The 21,493-nt window shown below is 40.2% G+C and overlaps 6 non-coding genes across 6 annotated transcripts; 3 read left to right on the top strand and 3 right to left on the bottom strand.

Annotated features, from left to right (window-relative positions):
* The first annotated feature begins 2,767 nt into the window (after positions 1 to 2,767).
* trnal-caa (transfer RNA leucine (anticodon CAA)) lies at positions 2,768 to 2,879 on the top strand. The gene is made up of 2 exons: positions 2,768 to 2,805; positions 2,834 to 2,879. It is a non-coding gene; the product is annotated as a tRNA-Leu (tRNA).
* Positions 2,880 to 3,565: 686 nt separating this feature from the next.
* Positions 3,566 to 3,677, top strand: trnal-caa (transfer RNA leucine (anticodon CAA)). The gene is made up of 2 exons: positions 3,566 to 3,603; positions 3,632 to 3,677. It is a non-coding gene; the product is annotated as a tRNA-Leu (tRNA).
* A 552-nt stretch (positions 3,678 to 4,229) lies between these two features.
* Positions 4,230 to 4,341, top strand: trnal-caa (transfer RNA leucine (anticodon CAA)). Its single transcript has 2 exons — positions 4,230 to 4,267; positions 4,296 to 4,341. It is a non-coding gene; the product is annotated as a tRNA-Leu (tRNA).
* A 7,131-nt stretch (positions 4,342 to 11,472) lies between these two features.
* trnak-cuu (transfer RNA lysine (anticodon CUU)) lies at positions 11,473 to 11,545 on the bottom strand. Its single transcript has one exon. It is a non-coding gene; the product is annotated as a tRNA-Lys (tRNA).
* Positions 11,546 to 13,971: 2,426 nt separating this feature from the next.
* Positions 13,972 to 14,044, bottom strand: trnak-cuu (transfer RNA lysine (anticodon CUU)). Its single transcript has one exon. It is a non-coding gene; the product is annotated as a tRNA-Lys (tRNA).
* Positions 14,045 to 15,036: 992 nt separating this feature from the next.
* On the bottom strand, positions 15,037 to 15,109 carry trnak-cuu (transfer RNA lysine (anticodon CUU)). Its single transcript has one exon. It is a non-coding gene; the product is annotated as a tRNA-Lys (tRNA).
* Positions 15,110 to 21,493: the final 6,384 nt, after the last annotated feature.

The following is a 21,493-nucleotide window of genomic DNA, read 5'->3' as shown; positions in this document are numbered from 1 at the left end:
TTTGTGTAGATCGGATCGGTTCTGCTTTCTCCATCTAGTGTCCTAATAAAAGCCAGTGGAGGGAGACAGGAGGGGATGGACAGAGCGAGAAAGAGGAGGAGGAAGAGATACGCATGTATGACTCCAGGATTTATATGATGGAGGAAAAGAGACCGAGGGAAGGAGAGATAGACTGGGACGAGTGGAGACACAACCCACTGAGCACCAGACATCATTTCATCTTCAGGTCTCTGCCGTAACTCATACAGCTCAGAAACGTCATACAAAGAGTTATATATTTAAACACCACAAATACGTGTCAAACAAGGACATACAGTTTGTATAATATATTTAAGAAGTACGTGTCTTCTTAACATTAACCTTTTATTAAGCTCTGAATATTTAAGAAGTTTGAAAATGTCGTGCCATGTGAGCTCATTTGTGGAACAAGTACAAGTTGTGGCAACATTTTCTTGAAAAATATTGTTTAGATTTACCCACTAGAAATGTGTGGTGGTGGCTGCATCTGCAGATAAGCTGTTCTCTGCCTATATTTTCTTATTTTGTCATGATTTTGCTGAGCTCGAGACGCTTGGGGCCAACCCAGAGTGTCACTATTTGATGTCCTGGCATCTTTGTGGTGCATTTACAAACAGCCCAGTCAAATCTTACTGATTCTACCTTTACAAATCTAATCAAACCTGAATTATTAGCTTCTTTCTGGATCACAGCTGGATTCAGCTGCTCACCAAAGTCTTTCTTCTTGCCCATGGCAACGTAAGATAGTCTTTTCAGCCCAAAAAATTCCCTTAGCCACATTTTCAAAGGTGCAATAACCCTCCTGGCTAGAAAAACTCCAAAATCCAGAAGTTTATTTCAATGTTATAAAGTCCTTCGGAGAAATTCCAAGCGCACAGAGTTTGACATTTAAAGGGACTGTGGCATTTAACATCTCTGACAAACATTTTATAACATCTCTGCAGAAGTTCTGAATCTTTGGACAGTCCTATCGACAGTAAAATAAAGACCGTTTCTCATCCAAACATTTAGTGCACACATCTGGAATATTAGGCGACATTTGATGGAGCTTGACAGGAGTTATTTACATTCTCATCAACCATTTATATAAAATTGAGGTCTTGTATTTATTATCTGTTTTTCCACTTTTAAACAGCCATAATTTCAAACTCTTTCGTCAGTTGTCGTCTTGTAAATCCATTTTCCAAGCATTTTCTTTATCTAGTGTTGATTCAGTGCTTTATACAAGTAATGTTATAATGTTAGACACAGTGCCCTTCCCCTCTATATATTTTCTTGTAAATTACCACACAATACACAAATACAGCTGAAACAATTAGTTGATTAATCAATTAATCTATTGGCAAAAAAAATTAACAGCAATTATGTTGATAGTCATTGAAGTAATTTTTAGGGTTTGCTGCTTTTTCCTTTTAATTTTTCAATCATTTCATTGAACGAGCATCGTGAAGGAGTCACTCTGAACTCTGGGTAATTGTGACGGCATTTCTCATTATGTTAAGAACAAACAATCAATTAAAATAATCAGTGGATTAATCCATAATGAAAATACTCATTAGTTACAGCCCTGTACAGAATGATTTAAAAAGAGCTCAACCTCAACTACAACAGTAAAATCTTGTTTTTACACTGAGTACATTTACTTTGTCATGTGGACTTTTACTTGAAGCACTATTTTACTGTGTGATATTAGTACTTTTACTGAAGTAAAGTATCTCATTACTCCACCACTATTATTATCGTTATAATATCTCGTGTTTTCAAATTGCAACAAATCTGTTTTTCCCCTTTTGTGTTTGTTTGTCTCCGTCTTTCCCTCTATCTCACTCCACACCTTTCTTTGCAGCGATCGAGCGTTGATAAGATCCTGCTGATATCAGTGGTTCACAACAGAAAAAACACAGATGTCCTTGAGATAAAGTTTGACCATCTACTCGCACTCTTAACACATACATTGTACGCTGCATGCATTTATACTGGAGGCCTGAGACACTGGGGAAGCAGGAGGAGGAGAAATAAAAATTGAGTGAGTGCAGAGGAAGTCGGGAGGGCTTGCGTTGGCTTTGGGTAGATGTGGTTTCAATCATCACACATCACATCACACATGAGTGAAAAGAAAAAGAAGGAGAGGGTGATGGAGGGAGAGAAAACAGAGAGGAGAGGAGGAGAAGGAGAGCTGAGACCAAAACAAACAGCAGCTCGACTTAAAACACACATTCGGTCCATATTACATGTTTTCAAGCTTAATAATTAATGATTTCAGTTGTGGTTTGAAGGCATAAACTTGTTGCTTGTTGGTTTTGGATGTTTGCTTCAGATTTCAATGGTTTGTAAAGTAAATGAATTACTGGACTGTAGGTGGGATGAATGAGGAGCGAGGGGAGGAGTAGATGGAGGGAACTGGCAGGATGGAGCAGACAGGAGGAGGCAGTGAGCGGTAGGAAAAACTTCTGAGAGGAAATAAAAACAATGTGAGAGGAGTGGAGCTGCTAAAATAAGCTGTTAGCCACTGGCAGTCCAAACACCCACCAACACTGAAGATGTTTTCTTTATCTTCAGTTCCTCCACTATTTGTCTGTCCATTCCTATGATTTTTATTGCTTTTCAGAGGACATTTCTCCCAGGCTGCCTCACCAAGTGACAGGGAATAAAGGGTGTCGTCACTTTATAATACAACCAAAGCTGTCAAAAAACTCCAAAATCACAGAGGCTCTTTAAAAAAAAATCTAGATTGTTTTTGCTTTCAGCTGTCAGGATGGCCGAGCGGTCTAAGGCGCCAGACTCAAGGTTTCAGACCTTCCTGAACAAAGGGGACTTCTGGTCTCCGAATGGAGGCGTGGGTTCAAATCCCACTCCTGACAGAGGTTTTACCAGCAGATTTCATCCCTGTTGACTGATAAAATAGGTGTAAAACAAGCTCCAGCAAAGAAAAAAATACATTCTGCAATCTACTATATGCACGAAATCATGCAAACATAATTAACTGTATGAGTGAGTTCAGTCACCTGCACAGGTGAGATGAACATCGAGCTGGCAGGAAAGTTGGCAAACAGTGAGTCGGTACCATTTTGAATCTGACACCACTGGTGCAAAATGATTTTATGTGATGGGGGAAGTTAGTAAAGGGCAAGTTTAAAAAAATGCTTTCAAGAGAAGAGAGAACAAATAATTCTTCTTATTATCATCCATCATCATGTGGAGATCCTCTCCCAGGAAATGTTGCGTGCCAAACACTTCATTTCCTGTCTTTTGGTGATTTTTTTGCACCAAGTTGTGTCTTTTCAGCATCAGTTTAGAGTGGAAATATCTTTAATTATCTAAAGGAAAGCACAAAATTCAGGAATGTAAGCCTGTGACGTAAGTGATTTGTCAAAATAAAAGTAACAGTCCTCTGCCACTTTCATGTTTTTACTGTAGTGGGGGAACCAACTGCATGATTTTGGATGTTTTGCATTTATGAATCCAGACTTTAAGTCAATGAATTTAAAGGCCACCAGCAGCTTCTGTAAAGTCCAGACTGTTTTTGACTCAAAGTAAACAGCATGTTGTCAGGATGGCTGAGCGGTCTAAGGTGCCAGACTCAAGGTTTCACTCCTTCCTGAGAAAATGGGCCTTCTGGTCTCCAAATGGAGGTGTGGGTTCAGATCCCACTCCTGACACACGTTTCACCTGTAAGCTTCTCCTATGAACATGTTATATCCTACGGACTGAACAAAATCACACAACATGATGGAAAACACAGTAGTTAGAATCAGTGGTTCACAAATTATCTGTCAGTTTGTGAAAAATCTTCAGATTATTTCTTTTAAATATATATTGTATTAAAGTTCATTGATTATGTTCTAAACTCTGATAATCTGAATCCACATATATTTTATGTGTGCACTAAGAGTTTATGTATGTTAGTGTGTTAACATGGTGCAAATATTTGTAATACATATCTGTCAGATACATTTCTCTTGTGTATTGTGTTCTTCACATAACTAAGCAAAAGTGTAAACTAAACTTTCAGTACAACACTGAGTCGGTTACACAGGTGAGTTTAATTAATTAATGACAGACAGTAGAGTCACTAATACAATAAGTTTGGCCCAACTAATACAACTTCTTTCAGTATTACACACAATTTACGCATCGAATTGAAGATTTTTAACGCGGGTTTGATTTCTGTAACGTCCAGACTGAGTTTGGTAAAGTCTGGATCATGAGCTGTCAGGATGGCCGAGCGGTCTAAGGCGCCAGACTCAAGGTTTCATTCCTTCCTGAGAAAATGGGACTTCTGGTCTCCGACTGGAGGCGTGGGTTCAAATCCCACTCCTGACAGAGGCTTTTACCCCTCACGATGGTGGAGGGACACACCTCTCTGTCCTTCAGTTCCTGTGTGCAACAACTTTCCCCTCTCCGTCTGTCTCTCCCTCCTTCTCTTTCCTCTCTCCGCCGGTGGGCAGGCGCGTAGTTTCCACATCAGAGCAGAGCAGACGAGAGTCGTCACACCGCACAGAGACAGAAACACAGTGAACTTCTGCAGCTCTTTTGTCTCACTCCTCTCTCTCTGTCTGTCTGAGCGGCTCAAACTTGCTCGTGTTCCTCGACGCGTAAAAACTTTGGAGAACACCCTCGCTGCTCCCTCCTCCTCCTGCTGCTGCTTCCCCCTGCGTGCGTAATTAGTTGGAGAGCGTTTGGAAACTTGTGATGTCCGTGAAGAAATCTCACTTTATTTCTGACACCTGTTGCTGAGGACACCGCGCACACAGCCGTACACAACAAGGACTGATCCCTGACTGTACTTCTTACATCTCCACGAGAAAAGTTTGGACTTTTTTGGGCACTGACAGGTCCGCAGGATCGCCGGAGGCTGCGTTATACTTCTGTACACTTCCATAAATCGACTTTTTGTGGCTCGGACAAGGACTTTGGTGCGGTGTTTCCCCGTGAGGCTGGAAAGAGGCGTCCAAAAAGTGACTCTGTGCGCCCTGCAGGAGGCTTTCTGTGGGATCTGACTGAAGGGGTTTCCCATTCAATACAAGGAACAACCACACCGATCTGTTTGTTGTTTCCCAGCCGGGCTGAGAGTCACACTTTACGGACTTGAGCGCTTCGGATGGTGGGAGGACGAGAAACTTTTCCTGGAGAGCCGAGAAACAACCGGATTCAAGCACAGAAAACCAGGTAAGAACAAAACTACAAAACACACTCAGTTAATCCTACAGGTCTGTAAATATGTTATAGATGTCTCTAATTTGAGAGTTTACTTGCTTTCATTTGTGTTTCTAACATTTCCTGTTGTTTGTTTGATTCTTTCACCTGTTTCCTGACAGCTGCAATAAGTTTAATAAGTTTGCAGGAGTTATTTTATTTAAATAGAAAGAGTTGAACTTGAAGACTCACTGCTGGGACAGGATACAGCTTAACACTAGTGCCGCAACAATCAATTGATTAATCGATTAGGTTACGAAAAACAAGTCCAAACATTTCTTAAGTCCTTTGTGACAGTAAAGTGAGAATGTTGTGGACAAAACAAGAAGTCTGAGGATGTTGTCTCAGGCTTTGAGGAACACTGATTGACATTTTCTGACGTTTTATAACCAGTCAACTAACCAATTCAAATAATCTTAATTTAAATTTATTGCAGCCAAATAAACATATAATGGATTATGATTTGAGCTTTCAGGTGTTTTGTAATATGTTCTGACAGTTTTTGGATTATCATCTTTGTCCTGATAACTTTTATAAGTTTTGAGGAGTTATTTGATTTAAATAGATCAGTTTGAACTTAAACATTTCTGCAGGATGCACTGACTGAACACATCTGAAGTCCAAGTTGGTATAAACTCGTTCCACTTTGCTTTTTTGGACTTTGCTCCATTTGAACTTTGTAGACGTTTTTTGTCCCCACAATGTTTCCGTTGTCACAGTCTACTTACAGAATGGGCTCATTTCATGACTTTGGCTCCCAGATGACAGTGGTGAAATGCACTGTGTGTGTGTGTGTGTGTGTGTGTGTGTGTGTGTGTGATCTGCCAACCCCATCGGCCTAAATGAAGGCAGCCCTCTCGCTTTGCGGTGGAGACCAGGACTATTTTGGTCGAAATGTTGCACAAATGTTTCTCTCAGTGTAGAGGAGAAGTTGCTCTCTCTGCCTTCATCTGGGCCAGAGGCTGCATATGGCATCTGAAGTACTGACTGTAACTACGTCCGGACACAAGTTCACTTCAAGTTTTATAAACACAAAAACTGTCTTGGTGACAGTGCAGGAAGAGGATAACAGATGATGTACATGTTAGTTTACTGGACTTTAAATGTGACTTGTGGATGTCCTGTGTTCACGAAGACATTTGTACAGACATGACAAGACATGTGAGATGCAATAACTTAAAAAGTTCTCTAGGACTTTTCAAACTGGGGTTCGGGGAGCAACAGAAATCCTTCAGTGGGTTCTAGAGGGTCCCCAGAAAAAGGACGACTAGAATATTTAAGCTTTTATCACACTTTTTTGGAAAAACACTGTATCGTGATATCATGACACATGCGAAGATTAATGGCAGTACTTCTACTTATACATTTTGTGTTGTGTTTAAACCTACGAACGCTAGATAGCAGTGTTGTTATTTATCTTCACTGTTCTTTTATTACTCAGATTTTTTACATAGGATGGTGTGATCTTCTTACTATGCCTGTATAGTATGTTTGTTTTCTTAAAATAGCAATATCACCCTGCTCACAATATTGCAGTATATTAATATATATTAAACTGTAACCCCTGTATCATGATATGTATCGTATTGCCAGATTCTTGCCAACAAACAACCCTAGGAAAAAGTCGGCCCTCTTGATTGACTGCAATTTATAGTGATCCTTTTTTTTATCTTCAAACATAAAAGCTTAAGGAGAAATAGAAACTTAATTTTAATGTTTTATTTTGAATCACGGGCTTTTGTTTGTGTTTTCATTGACTGTAAATGATTTTTTTCAATGTCTGAACGGTCTGTGAATTCTAACTTGAAAATATGTGCAAATGCATTTAAAATAGCAGCTAACAAGACAAACTTTATTCATGTAGTAATATGCATGTTACATCTGTGCTACACTAGTTGATTATAGGTGCATGATTTTGTGTAGGAGGTTGCTGGTGTGTTTGTCTTCTCCTGTTTGTAGGGATGAAACGATAAGAGGTTTCACGATAAACTGTTTCATTTCATACTGTTTCATCTCTGGTCCGCTGATAGTCTAAGGGGCTGATTTATAGTCTATGCTGTTGTGAGTATTTATAGTCGTTGCAGTAGGATTTCTATGCTGTTGAGTTGAGTTTCTTTGTGTTACTTAAAGCGATGATGATTGAAACTGACCCGAACATGTTGGACCCGGAGCTCAAAAATGTTGAACAACAGTTGCTTTACTGAAATTACTGCCAAGCAGGAAATATGGACATGATTATATATGTCCTTAGTTATCCTTTCCTTGATTGGGTCTACAGTCATTGAACTCACGTTCAGGGAGCAGCCGGAATTGCGACGCTAGCAAGTGGAGCAGTCACAGTTGTTGCAGTCTGCATTGCTGCAATGTGTAGTTAAGTTTCTGGGGAGATTCATGTCAGCATGTCAGGCGACAGCCAATCTGCATCCCCTACATACAGTGTAGATTCAACACAGAAGTTTAAACCAGGGCTTTATGATTCCAGTTCATTTCATTCACTCTCTCTCTATATATATATATATGTTGGGTGCTTTTTATGCCTTTATTTAGATATGAAAGCTGAAGTAAGGACAGAAAGTGGGGGGTTGACATGCAGCAAAGGACCACAGGAGTTGAACCCACAGCCACTGCAGGGGACTCAAAGCTGAGGTACCAGGCCACCATCATTTCACACTCTTAAGATCACACATTAGAAAGTGTGTCTTAGCTTCACTTTTTTTTGTTCCAGCTTGGCTAGATCTAAAAACAAGTCAGTTTGTTCCATACACATGTAGCAAAAAAAGCAGGCAGAACTTAAACATCTGGTCAGTGTCATCAGAAAACACCACAAAACGTGGGCCTTTTTTTCAGACATGTTTTTAATTAAACTCTTGTTTTTGCAAAGCAGAAAAATGACAGTGAACCAACGAAATAAGAGGAGACAAAACAAACCAATATAAAAAGAAAAAAAGTGGGATTCCAGGGAACCCATAGAGGACTCATCTGGAAAACCTTTGCATTTCAATATCATACCAAACTATAATTCCACATCCTTTTTCCAGGCCAGATCCATCAGTCCTGACTTCATCCTTTGAGATTTAGTGGTTCCCAGATTTTCGACTAAGGAGTCCCAGATCAAGATCCGGATCATTTTTTAAGTTTAGCCTTCATTTAATCAAGCGATGTCATCAAAATTGACTTGTGTTTCTCAGTAGAGCCAGAAGCAATTCAGCTCAGTTTCTCCAGGAAAAGGTACTAACACAGCCACTCAAAAAAGTCAACATAAACATAATTCAAAATGCAGTGTTGGGAGTAACGCATTACAAAAGTAACGCAATTACAGTAATGTATTACTATTTGCTGTAACGCAGTAATATAACGCATTACTAATAAAATGTCTGTAATATTGTACCAGTTACAATCTAAGTTACAAAGCACTTTAACCCGATTAGGTACTGTTTTTTAAGAATTCACCAACACCGCAGGACATCCCGACAACAGAAAAAAACATCCGCGAGAGTCATTTCCTGTTGCTGGAATTCGCAAAGAAGACTACAGACACGGATTTTACATTTGCGAGATGGACATACTGACATTATTTTTAGTTCTTCAGAGAAAAGGACAAGAGTATAATAGTCAAGTGCAATCTGTGTGCGACACCGAGGGAACTGTCTACTTAAAAAAAAATAGCACTAGTAACCTGGACCGGTGCCACGCTAACATTTAGCTAGCTAAACAAGAGAGACACCTGCGGATAAGAGAAAGACAACCGAGGACGAGTATGTGGGAAAGACAAAGCAACAAAAGTTAAGTTTCTCTCGGTCTGCCATGCTTCTTGAAGCCGGAGAAGTGAGGAGACTGGCGGCAGTGTATATTGTTGAAGACATGCTCCCTCTATCAACGGTAGAGTCGCCGGCGTTCATAAAGCTTGTCAACAAAATCCCTGTGAACACCAGCAATGACAAGGTAAGCTAACGTTGTCATAGAGACTGCGCCATGCGGCCATCTACCGTGTTATTATTGCAAACAGCACAACTGTTGAGAAGTGAATCTGTGCGTCTCAGGTTCAGGTTCGAGTCCGAATATACAGTGGAGAAAATAAGTATTTGATCAAATGTAAATTAATTTCTAAACTTTATATGATGATATTATTTCTGGATTTTTTGTTGATATTCTGTCTCTCTATAAATATATCTATAAATTTACCATAAAGTAAAAGTAACTCAAAAGTAATGCAAAAGTAGTGTAACGCATTACAATTCAGAGACAGTAATATTGTAATGTAACTAATTACTTTCAAATGACAGTAACTAATAATATATAATGTATTACATTCTGGATGTAACTTGCCCGGCACTGTCAAAATGCAACCACATTAAAACATTTGATTCATCTTTATTAGCAAAGAAAAGCGAGTTTTATCAGATTCAACATGTGATGTGATGTCTGCAGAGGAGCTGAGGTCGTCTCGTCTCCGGCGGTGACGTCTCCGGCTCGCTTGATGGTTTTAAAGTCTGAAACCCACCTGAGCGGCGAAGCAGACTGACAGCCGGGGCTGATAAATCCTGCCAGAGGAGAGGAAGTGTGTGTGTGTGTGTGTGTGTGTGTGTGTGTGTGTGGAGAGGGTAGATAGTAGTGTTAGATGTGTAGATAGAGGTGGTGAAAAGTGTTGCTGTCAACAGGTTAGCCATTAGAGAGAGATAATCTCTCTTCTTCCTCCCTGCCTGTCCAGCAAGTCAACCTCTGTTCTTTCTCTTGCCTCCCTCTGCTGCTTCAGTCAGGACATTTATTTCTCTCTGTCAGCTTTTCTCTTTTCTTTTCTGCCTTTTTTTCGCTTTTCTTTACTTCCTGACACCTGTGTTTCATGTTGGATTTGATGAGCGCGGTGTTTGTCAGAATTTCAGTCTGTGTCGATGTTGCGTGCGACTTCAGTTTCACCATTGTTGCATGAAAACATTGCGACTCAAAACATTTTCGCTTTAGCTGAAAGATTAATTGGTTCTGAGGCTCTTTCAAAACCCATTAGATAAACTGAAGAATGCCACTGACTCACGGCGGCCTCAGCTGATGTTTGAAAAGTCGAGAAATAGATGTTATTTTACGCAAAACCATGATTTAAAGTTACCTCGGTTGCCAGATTTATGCAGCTCCAATATATAGTTTTTTTCTTTGCCTCTGTCTGTCTGTCTGCCCTCTAACTGGTGAGAAAGACCTTTTCTTTAACCAAACACTGAAGTGCTGCTTGAGTGTCTCGTCCCCCCGGGCTTGGTAATTAGGGAAGGGGAGTAAGTGTGTGTATGCTTGTGTGTCTCCAGGCTAGATATTTGAGAAGATGGGATGTCTGCAAGCATCAATGGATCCTCAAGGTCATTCAAGAGTGTATTGTAAAGTCTGAGTGTGTGTCCCACATGTTCAGACACAATGCGTTTGGAAACGAGGGAATATTTTGTAGTTTAACAGCACTTTGAAAGTGACCGTTAAGTATCACAAAGTGAAAAATCAGCATGAAAACAGGTTCAAATGGGACACTGAGACACAACATTAACTGCGTGGATGTGTGTAAATGTGTGTGTGCATGTCAAGTGTCTGAGGCGGGGGGGTCTTTAACACTGGATGTGTTGCGTGAGTGTGTAAAATGTGTGTGTTTTAGCCCACCGGGAGCACTAATGACTAAACACACACACAGACGGTGGTCCATGTGAAGAGGATGGCCTCTCCAGTTGAAGAGCCAGTATTTTAAACGCTGCTCTCTGATTGGTTGACTTGAATCCTGGGAATTTCCTCTCAGGACAGGACAGTGTATGACAGTGGCTGGCTTAGCCCCCCACTCCTGGTGTGTGTGCGTGTGTGTGTGTGTGTGTGTGTGTGTGTGTGTGTGTGTGTGTGTGTGTGTGTGCGTGCGTGCCTTTGTTTGTATCTGTTTAGTCTGCAAGACAAAGATGTAAGTATGTAAGTAGAATTTTTGGATATTTTTTTTGACTAATTGATTAATTATAAGAATGAACTGGCAGATTAATCAATAGCAAGTAATTGTTAGTTGCAACCCTGAAATGTACACGTCTCAAGGCAACTGTGGGCCTCAGACAACAGTGAGTGCTGCTCTGATTATTTGTGAAATGTCGCTGCGTTTTGTTTAGGAGTGGAGGGAATCTTCTGTAGTCTTTCCTGCAACTCAGGATTTTCCATCTTCAGTACTCTCTCAAAGGCCTCACACTCCAAGCACAGCTCAAGAGTTTCAGCAATTTGGTTTCCATGTCTGACTGACCTACTTAAAATTGCCACCGCCCAACGTGGGGCTCGAACCCACGACCCTGAGATTAAGAGTCTCATGCTCTACCGACTGAGCTAGCCGGGCTACAGGTTTACACATTATGTGTCATCATAACCATCCACATCTCTGTTTGTATGCTAAATATACAATATCACAGTCTGGGGCACATACAGGTACAATAGAACAAATCAATGAGTCAAGAAAATAATCAGCAGAATAATCAGTGATGAAAACGATCTTATTTTACTCAGTTCTCATACCACCAGGACTGCCCATGAATGACACAACAAATTGATGCTATTTGTCTTGTATAATCATTTTATTATTGTGCAAAAGGGTTTGACTTTCAGAATCAAAAGAAATACTTCATTGATCCTTCAGTATTGTTGCTGCTCCCATTCAAGAATATACATATATAAATTATAAAGGAATTAGAATAAGAATAAGTGTAAAAATATGTATTGCATTATACTGCAAGATATAACAAAAAAATAGAAAATGAGACAAGTGAAAATATGTATAGAGACACTTGAAAACACACTGTAATACAAGTTGACGAATTGACTCAGAGGCAGCAGCCTACACTTAAGGTTCTCCATTTGTGTGTGTGTGTGTGTGTGTGTGTGTGTGTGTGTGTGTGTGTGTTAACAATGCCGTGTGGCCATGCACTAGTCATTATGGTCAAGTGCTGTGTGTGCATATGCATTTCTGCATGTACGCGTGCACCCAAAATGTGACCCTGTGGTCTTCGTTATGCGTTCTGCATTCTCACCGCCTGCACGTGTGCGTGGGTGAGTATATACAGTGTGTGTGTGTGTGTGTGTGTATATGCGTGTTTTGGGCCTTTCTGAGCTGGTGGTTCATGGCTATGCAGTGATGTCACCGGGGCGGCAGGGTGGGGTGACATGGGGTTAGAGTTTGGCAGAGGTCCTGACTCCAGCAACCCTCAAAATTTGTCTGACCAGGAAGTATGTGACTGTCCTTACTTGTGTATGCGTGTGTCAGCATGTCAGCCTAGGAGTGTGTGTGTTTGGTCAGTGGTAGCGGTCAGCAGCTGTATGCTAGCAGTGTCCTACACTAATAGTAAAGCGGTTTATTGGACACTTTATAGAGCCTGAACTCGTTTTATAAATCCAGCAGGCAGGCTGGTACAAGGGGACAGTCACAGACCGACCGACCACAAGACACACAGCCTCTGACCAGGGGAGCCTGAATTACTGAGCACTGCTGTGTCGAACGCGAAAGGAGAGACCACTGACTTCATTTACATAAAATCCAGCCTGATAATTACAGCAAGACATTGCCTTCATGAAGCATAATGGAATTGCGGGGTGTCGAGTTTTCACACAACTTTTTAGATTTATATTGTATTGTGAACAGCGTGGAAAGTGCTCTAAATGGACAACGTAGAATTGAATAAAATTTAAAACATACTTATTTGTTAATTTTCTATATTTTCTGTGTGATTATCTGGCTGTGCTTGTGACTACAGCAGATTGCTTGCCTAGCTTTTGTATTATGAAACCAACCAAGGTCAAGTTTGTCTTGACCGTCGGCTGAGATGTAATCAAGAAAAACTGCTGAATGTGACGGTCGGCCACAGACTTTGATTGACTGCTGATTGTGTGTCTCTTAGAATAGGGCAGTAGGATTGTGCCAGTGTCCATCATGATAGCTAACACTCATCAACCACTGAGCCATCATACCATCACAACATTGTGATTTAAAATCTTTCTGTATTTGATGTAGTGTGTCCCCTCAGAGTTGCCATAGAGCTGTTCCCTCTAGTTCAGCTTTTGACATTTGGGAGAAAAATAAAAAGAAGCTGTTATTGAAGCCGTTAATTAAGTTAAGCTGCAATTAAGTTGCGGACGTGTGGTGCAAAGACAAAGACCTTTTTTAGACCCAGATATCATTGTCTATCTCAATAGTCTTGTACGAGATGAGCGAGGCCTGCACAAAATAGATCAGCAGCAGTCACTGCTGAATGCACATGTTGTTGTTTTAACGACAAAGGCCCTCCAAGCAATTTTACTGTCAAGTCGGTGCAGAACTCCTCTTCTGTCTGTTGTTCTTTGTGTTGTCTTCGATATTGCTCTGTTAGCAGCAGCATGGATTCTGCTAAACTGCTCTGATGTGTCTGTCACTCTGGATTTTGTTGGATGTCGTCATTGTGTGTCAGATTGCAAGTGATACACTTTGAAAGCTGATTTGAGTGGCCAGACTTAGCCCCATCTGTAGAAATCTGATTGGAATTGCATATCAAACAGCCTCCAAATGTGGTTTGGATCTTATTAGCAAATATTGCATTTCATGTGGTTTTTTGGTGTGCAGATGTTCTGAAATCAGTGTGGATATGCAGTCTGAGCTGGAAATCTGTGTGTGTCTGAGAAATACTGGCAGTTTTTATCAGTTCAACTGCAGACATTCTCACACTGCAAGCACAGCTCAAGAGTTTCAGCAATTTGATTTCCATGTCAACATTCAACTGACCCTCTTAAAAGAGCCGCCGCCCAACGTGGGGCTCGAACCCACGACCCTGAGATTAAGAGTCTCATGCTCTACCGACTGAGCTAGCCGGGCTAGTAATTTTAGTTCTATTGTGTCATGTGACGAGCCATATTTGTTCTCATGTAGTACAGTAAATATACCTTATGACACTTTCAGGCACATAAAGGAACAATCCTGTATTTCAAGACAGTAAGTATTTAATATTATTGTTTACTCCAACAGTAAATGAGATAATATTTTACATTTCTAAACTACTTACCACTATGTTTAATTGAGTAGTTGACTAACCATGCACATCCCTACATTAGAGAGCTGGTGAAAAACAGTTTCTTTTTTTTTGCACCAGCATCACACAAACAGAGCAACATGTCAGAAAGGTTGTGTTGGATGCTGAATATTTGGAGGGAAACCATGACATTGCAACATAATATGGTGACTGTCGTCTGGCTCTGTATTATAAAGAGATATGAATGGAGAAGCCCACGTAAACATCAAAATCATTACAGAAGCAGCCTTTCTCTCTCCTCTCCTCTCCTCTCCTCCCTACTCTCTACTCCTCTCAGTAGCCCTGATCCAGCGCTGATAAAACTATCAACAGCACACCTGCACTGGGTTGGAAAGCTGTCTAACACACACACACACACACACACACACACACACACACACACACACACACACGCACGCACACACACATATGAACACCAACTCAAACAGATGGTGGCCAAAATCTTATTTAGTGTGAGTTCACAACAGCAAGTCTTTTCTCTTCTACTTTTCACTCTCTCTCTTTTCAGACTTTCCACCTCCCTTTAAATTTCCAAAATGGCATCAGAGTTAACATTTTCAGTGTTGGTCCAGTTGCATGTAAAGCCACTTGTGTCCTGCTTTCAGCTGAGTCTCACATTATGTCTCTACAGCGTTGTTGTAGAAGTGATATTCATCTGGAAGCAGGGTTGAGAAACTGATATGATTGTGAGTTAACTCTTAGGACAGTCCTAATTAAGGATCAGGCTTAGTTCTTTGGTTTGACTTCTTGTCCAGATTTGGCTTCTTAAAAGCACCGTCGCCCAACGTGGGGCTCGAACCCACGACCCTGAGATTAAGAGTCTCATGCTCTACCGACTGAGCTAGCCGGGCTAGTAGGTTTATGAAAATGGGTCAGGTTTCAGAGCTGCCTTAACAGCTTCAGTGGCTGCAGTCTTGGCTTTGTGTGACAGTGGACAGTATGAGTTGACAGAATTTGCATTTTTCTGTTTTGCAGGTGGTCTGCATTGGTCTGGGGCCCAGCTTTCAAAGAACAGACCTATCCATTTTGGTACATTTCTGGACCTTGGCATGAATTTTTGGACCTGTGAGGGCTTTTAATTTACAGAGCTCAAATTGCCAATTGCCCAACATGGGCCTTTAAGCTACAAACCCTCTTAGCTATTCTCTACATTTTTGAATTGTTGTCAAACTTGGCTTTATTCTTAATACACAATCAGGTGATTTTCCACAGACAAAAACACCAATCACAGAGTCTCATGCTCTACCGACTGAGCTAGCCAGGCTTGGTGTTGTTGAAAAATATGGAATGTTTCAGAGTTTTCTGTATTTTTTTGCTAATCACAAAATGTTGCTTGAATGGCTGCTTTTACAGTGCTGTATGTGTGGTTGCTCACATCCATCGGTGGTCTAAATTTGCCATTGTACTACTGTTTCTGGGTGGACTCTTAAGGATCTTTCATCAGTTCTTATAGAGACAGTTTTAGTACTGTATTGAAAAGCACCATTGCCCAATGGGGGACACAACCCCACAGCACTGGAATTTAGTGTCTCAAGTGCTACCAACTAAGCTACACAAATTGCTGAATCATATCTGTAGCACATAGCAGCAGTCTTCAGGTACTGACTTTTTGTCATAGCTGATCAGTAGCCAGACAGCCTAGCATGTCTTTTTCATCATGCATCCAACAATGTCAAGAGCCAAGAGGCCAAGAGGTCAAGTCTGTCTAAGTGCTGGAGCTGCATCATCAAGTAAAACTGTAAATTTGCTGCAAAAGCTGAACGCAAATGTCAGGAATCAGCTGCTGATTTGTCTCTTAGGGCCCTTGAAATTGTGTGTGAGTTATGGTAACATTTTGTTCAACAGCAAATAGGTCCAGTCTGGCAGCAGCCGTTTCATATCTTTATATCTTTTAAATTATTTGTGAACTGTTGTTACAGTTTGTTGATCAGCACGGTTCAGAGGGATCTTTTTATCAGTTCAGCTGCACCCTGTCTTGTGCTGTAGTTCAGGGACTTCAGTGATTTGATTTTGATGTGACTGTTTGAATCATCTCCTCAAAACACCAGTGCACAACACGGGGATCAAACCCACTACCCTGAGTCTCACGCTCTACCAACTGAACTAGGTGGGCTGCCTGTACTTGATTGTAACCCTGGCAACCACAGCAAACGTTTCACCTTCAGCTGAGCCGTGTCAACACGAAAAACTGCCTTCCCAAGTCCACACACTTTGATATCACCTCTATATTCAGCAACTGTGGTTTGGTTTGGACTTCAGATCTCTGATATATCATAAAGGTGATATAAGTTTAATATCTTTTTACAGTTAACCTCTTCCTGCCACATGACCTCAGATGGCCTGACGGGCTTTTAGGGCGTTGACTGTGAGTCCTGTGCTCTCCCGCTGTGTTGACCCATTGTAAATCATTTCACCCTGTCACTGCCGGCCAGTCAAAACACAGCAATGAATGAAGCTGTTCAAACTGGCCGGGTGGTCCTCTGCACACACACACACACACACACACACACACACACACACACACACACACACACACACACACACACACAACCGCTGACTCACACACAGGGTGAGCATGCTCATTGCAGAGGCAACACAGTTTGGCAAAAACAGGTGATAGTGAGCCGTGTGTCAGGGTTTTGAGGGATGAAAAAAGACGGGAGAAGAAAGTAAAAGTCCAGACGGACGGAGAACATTTTTGGTCGGTCAGATGAGAGGAAACGCTGCCTCTTACTGGTCACTGTCCGCTACTACAACAGATCAAAGAAAACAGATGGAGAGAGGAAGAACAAAACAAGTAAATTCAGTTGAAATACTGTTTTTTTTTTTATATCTTATATCATATTTGTAGCTCTGTTCTGTCTTTTACGCATCCTGGTTTTTGATCACTTTGCAGTCACTGCTGTTGCCTTTCTGCTTTACAACACGGCGTGGAAAATGTTATAAATAAAAACCTTTGAAATACCGCATGAATCCATGCAAGTCAGATAGAGAAACAACAAATTATTCTTTCACAATCCCCCGAGTTTGATTGTTTGTGAGTCATACCAGATACAGTATAATATAATGTAAGATGCACAAATCCTTACAACCTTGAGTTTTACTTGAAAGCTTTCTCTGTTTTTTGTCTCATCTTTTCATTATCTTCCTCTTTCCTTTTTTTTTTTATCTTATTCCTCTCTTTTCCTTTTCTATGTTTTCCTCAGCTGTGTGGTTATAATATAATGAGATTCCCAGTGCCCAGGTGCTCTTTCTAGATAATTACTGAGTGTGTTTTTCTGTAGCCAGTCTCCCAACTGAAGCAATACCAAATCTGTCAGCACGCACACACACACATGCACAGAGGAGGGAGAGGAAGAAGGAGCATCAAATTAAATCTATTCCTACTATCTTGTTTCTGATTGCAAGCTATAGCCACTCTCCTTTCCTTTCTCTATGTCTCCTTCTTTCTTTTTTTCCAGTCATTCTGTTGTCAATCCTCTGCTCGTCTCTTTTCTGTCTCTTTTCTTTTTCCAATTCTCTCCTCCAACCATCCTCTCTCCTTTATCCATCCCACATCTCGCGTAGGAGTGTGCAGCAGATGAATCGACAAAACATTAGTCAGTTGTCTGGAAAACAAAAAGGAAAAAAAGAGGCAGACAACATTGATTCACACACACACACACACACACACACACACACACACACACGTTTTTTTGTTCTTCAAAACACATCCATCAGTGATTGGCTGAAATGATTTATTAATAAGTGTACTGGCTGTAGCTGAGGTTGCCTGACAGGACCAGAGCTCTGCATTGCGTTAAAAGAGGACAGAGGCTCTTTGCCAAATGAGCTTTTTGGGTAACGAGGAGGCTGTTGCAGTTTCACCTCCGTCTGTCCTGTTTTGTTGTGGTTTTATGGTGCTGAGCTACGTTATACTGTCCACTGAACGTCCACAGAGCGCATGCACTGCAGTTAATTACATAAATTGAGGGCTGAAACCTTCCAAAGATGATGAATGTATTTTTCTTTAATTGGAGAAAGGAAATAAGTAATTTCAAGTGGTACTTTTTGAACGTTTTCTAATATCAGTAACTTTGCTTTAAAGCTGGGGTAGGCAGTTTATTTTTGGCACAAAAATAACCTTAATATAACATAATAAAACATAACATAATATAATTCAAAAGGTCACAGAAAAAAAAAGACTTCTTGGCTCTGTTTTCAGGCTTTAGAAAATTTAACCCACAATGTGAGACTTTGGCCAATACCAGGTAATCCAGGTAGTTTATATTTGAGCCTCATTCCCAAAAAGTACATATTTGATGACCTGGGAATTAAATCAACAATGAAACATCTTTGGGCCACCAATCGTAAAGCACTGATTAATCATTTCTAAAGAAAATTGATTGGCAACTACATTGATAACTGATTATTTGGTTCACTCATTTTTCAAGCAAAAATGTTCAATATTTGTCGGTTCCATCTTCTTATGTATAAGAATTTGTCTGCTTTTATTTGTCCTAATGATAGTAAAAGGAAGAGTCTGTGGAATTTGGACTGTGGGAAATTTTTATAAACTAAACAATTATTGATTAATCATGAAAATTACCAGTAGATTAATCAATAATTAAAATAGTCATTAGTTGAACCTCTAGGAGTCGATCTGGGAATCAACTCTTTCTCCAGAATCGCTACCTGCACCTTTAATTTAGAAATTTTAAATGAAATATTTTTTACTCTCTGTTGTCAAGTCAACCCAACCTCCACCCCAGATGTACTTTTAAAATCCTGGTTGCTGTCCTCATATGTCCAGATGTCCAGGTGATTAAAATCACAAGAACTTAATCAAAGCAAATCAAATGTGTACGTCACCAGTCTAACAAGACATATGGGTGAATATTGAATCCAGAATTGAGCGATACATTGATGGTTTAAGGCTTTCTATTCTGAAAAACAAAAAAAGATCACTCTGTACTGATGTTTTCTTCTGAAGAGCATGTTGTTGTAGGTTGTTTAGGTTGTTGTAGCTTCACTGGTTTGATTAGAGAGTAAAGTCAACAACCCTTCTACCCGAGGAGGATACTCCAGCACTCTTTCCACTCTTGTCTTTAATAACATCAGAGGTTTTTTGTCTCAGCAACAGAGAGCACTTGTCATCTCTCAGAGCCTCAAATAAGCCTCCTTCTCATAAAGCTGCTGAGTCTGTCTGGTTGTGTTTGAATCAGTGAGAGATGCTGGTAGAGAAACAAAATCTGTTTGAGTCTGAGATTCAAAATCTGAATCAACAATGCTCTCCAATCCATCAGCAACTACTATCAGACTGTGGGCAGCTGCTCAGAAAGCTTTCACACTCTGCTAATCTGCGGATATGAAAGAGTTAAAAGCGCTTCTGTGGCGCCGTGTCTCCTGATTTTCATCCGGCATATTTTAACACGCACCGGCAGCATATATTTCACATCAGCAGCGTCTGCCGCGGCCGTGCCGCTGCATCGTCTGTCAAACATGCACGCCGCTTGAATCGAGATCAGAATTGTGTTATTCATTACATTCAATAAATGTACAGGGATCTGTCTTGTTGGCATTGGTGCAAGGACGCAGTGTATATATGAGACAGTGACAGCAGGACCTCATGGACATCAGACTGTCACTCTGAACAAAAATCACCGCAGCTCAGTTCTGCTGTCAGACCAGTGGATTAGTTTTCGTTTGTGCTTCATTCAGAGTCATTACCTGAGATTTTTATGTTTTCTTTTCATCTTTTCCATCTTAGGTTGCAATATTATTATTAAAAAATCTATTATTAAAAAAAGTCAGCAGCATACAGTGGCCATTTTTTCAAATTACTTTTTCAAGGTCGAGATTTAAAGTTACCTTGCAGCCTGAATTGATTTTTTTTACTGGATTTACAGTTTATATATCATGAAAACTATCCTGCATAAGTTTAATGTGTGATTTTATTGGTTTAACATGACATAAAGGCAGAAATTAAGTTAAAGTTAACATTTTGAGCACTTTTTTAAAATAACAAAGCATCATATTATGTCACTCTCTGTCCCTCTGTCATCAATCATTACATCTACTTCAGTGATCCCCAAACAGAGAACCTCGCAACACCATTTGGGATTTTATGACAAACATGCAATATACAACTAAACGTATTAATACATTTTTAGTTTAATTGACTTCAGTATTTTGTATGCACTCATTTCCCAATACAGAGGAAAATTCTATACCCTAAAATAAAATAAATTTTTAAACCATTTGTCAAAGCAATGCCCTGTTTACGCTTGTTGCACAGTTGCAGGATGGTGGTAATTTAATTAGAGTGTGACACATCAAAGGCTCTGATTGATTGATGCCTTTTTCCCACCCGACCTGCAGGAACTCTGTCTCTGATTTGCTGTTAGTAGTTACTGTTTGCTAGCTTGGTTATAGAGTCTGTTTTACATGGAGAGGAATACTTGTTTCCCTTGAGACTGTGGCTTGTCCTTTGGTTTAACTTTGGCACAAAAAGTTTGAAAATCTTCTTCTGTACCTTAAGTAACCAGTCACATTTTATTTATATAGCCCTGACGCGATTTGATCACGCAGCCTTCTGATCAGACATGCTAACATTGCACGACAGATTCTGCTTTTAGCAAGTAATTGGTCTGAGCAATGCTAGGTCAGGTCTGATGATCAGCTAACAAATAAACACGTGTGGTGGTAAATTCAGAAATAATTAAAAAAAAATGATTGAGAGAAAAATATTGAACAAATATCCAGAAGAGCCACACAGGGATCATCTTTTTAGGATGGACAGATACGCAATAGATGTTGCGTGTACAGAACAGAACAACAAAATTACATTAAATACAAATTCTGGTGACAAAATTTCTAATATATTAAAATGTAAAATATAATTATAAAAAATAATTTGGATCCAGGAGATCAAGAGTGTCACCTGGAAGAGCTCAGGCCACACATAATGCAAAATTTCAGACAAATATTTAAGCTCCAAAAATCACTGAGGCCTGGTCTTCATTTTCAATGATCTCAAGTTATTAAGTAGTTATTACTTTAAAAGACACAAACTAATAAATTGTGAATATAGAAAGTACATGACAATTTTTGCTACAAGTCTAATTTTGTATTGTGTTTTCTCTGGTTACCTTAAATGTTTCATGTCCTTTGATCAGGAGGTTTGACATTGTAGAATGTGTTGCTGCTGCAGTGACAGTGGACACAGACAGAGGGCGCTACATCACTGAACCTCA

This window comes from Lutjanus erythropterus, chromosome 22 (genome assembly GCF_056507025.1).
Source record: "Lutjanus erythropterus isolate fLutEry1 chromosome 22, fLutEry1.hap2, whole genome shotgun sequence".
NCBI classification, from domain to species: domain Eukaryota; kingdom Metazoa; phylum Chordata; class Actinopteri; order Lutjaniformes; family Lutjanidae; genus Lutjanus; species Lutjanus erythropterus.
This window is presented reverse-complemented; position numbering and strand designations above follow the sequence as displayed.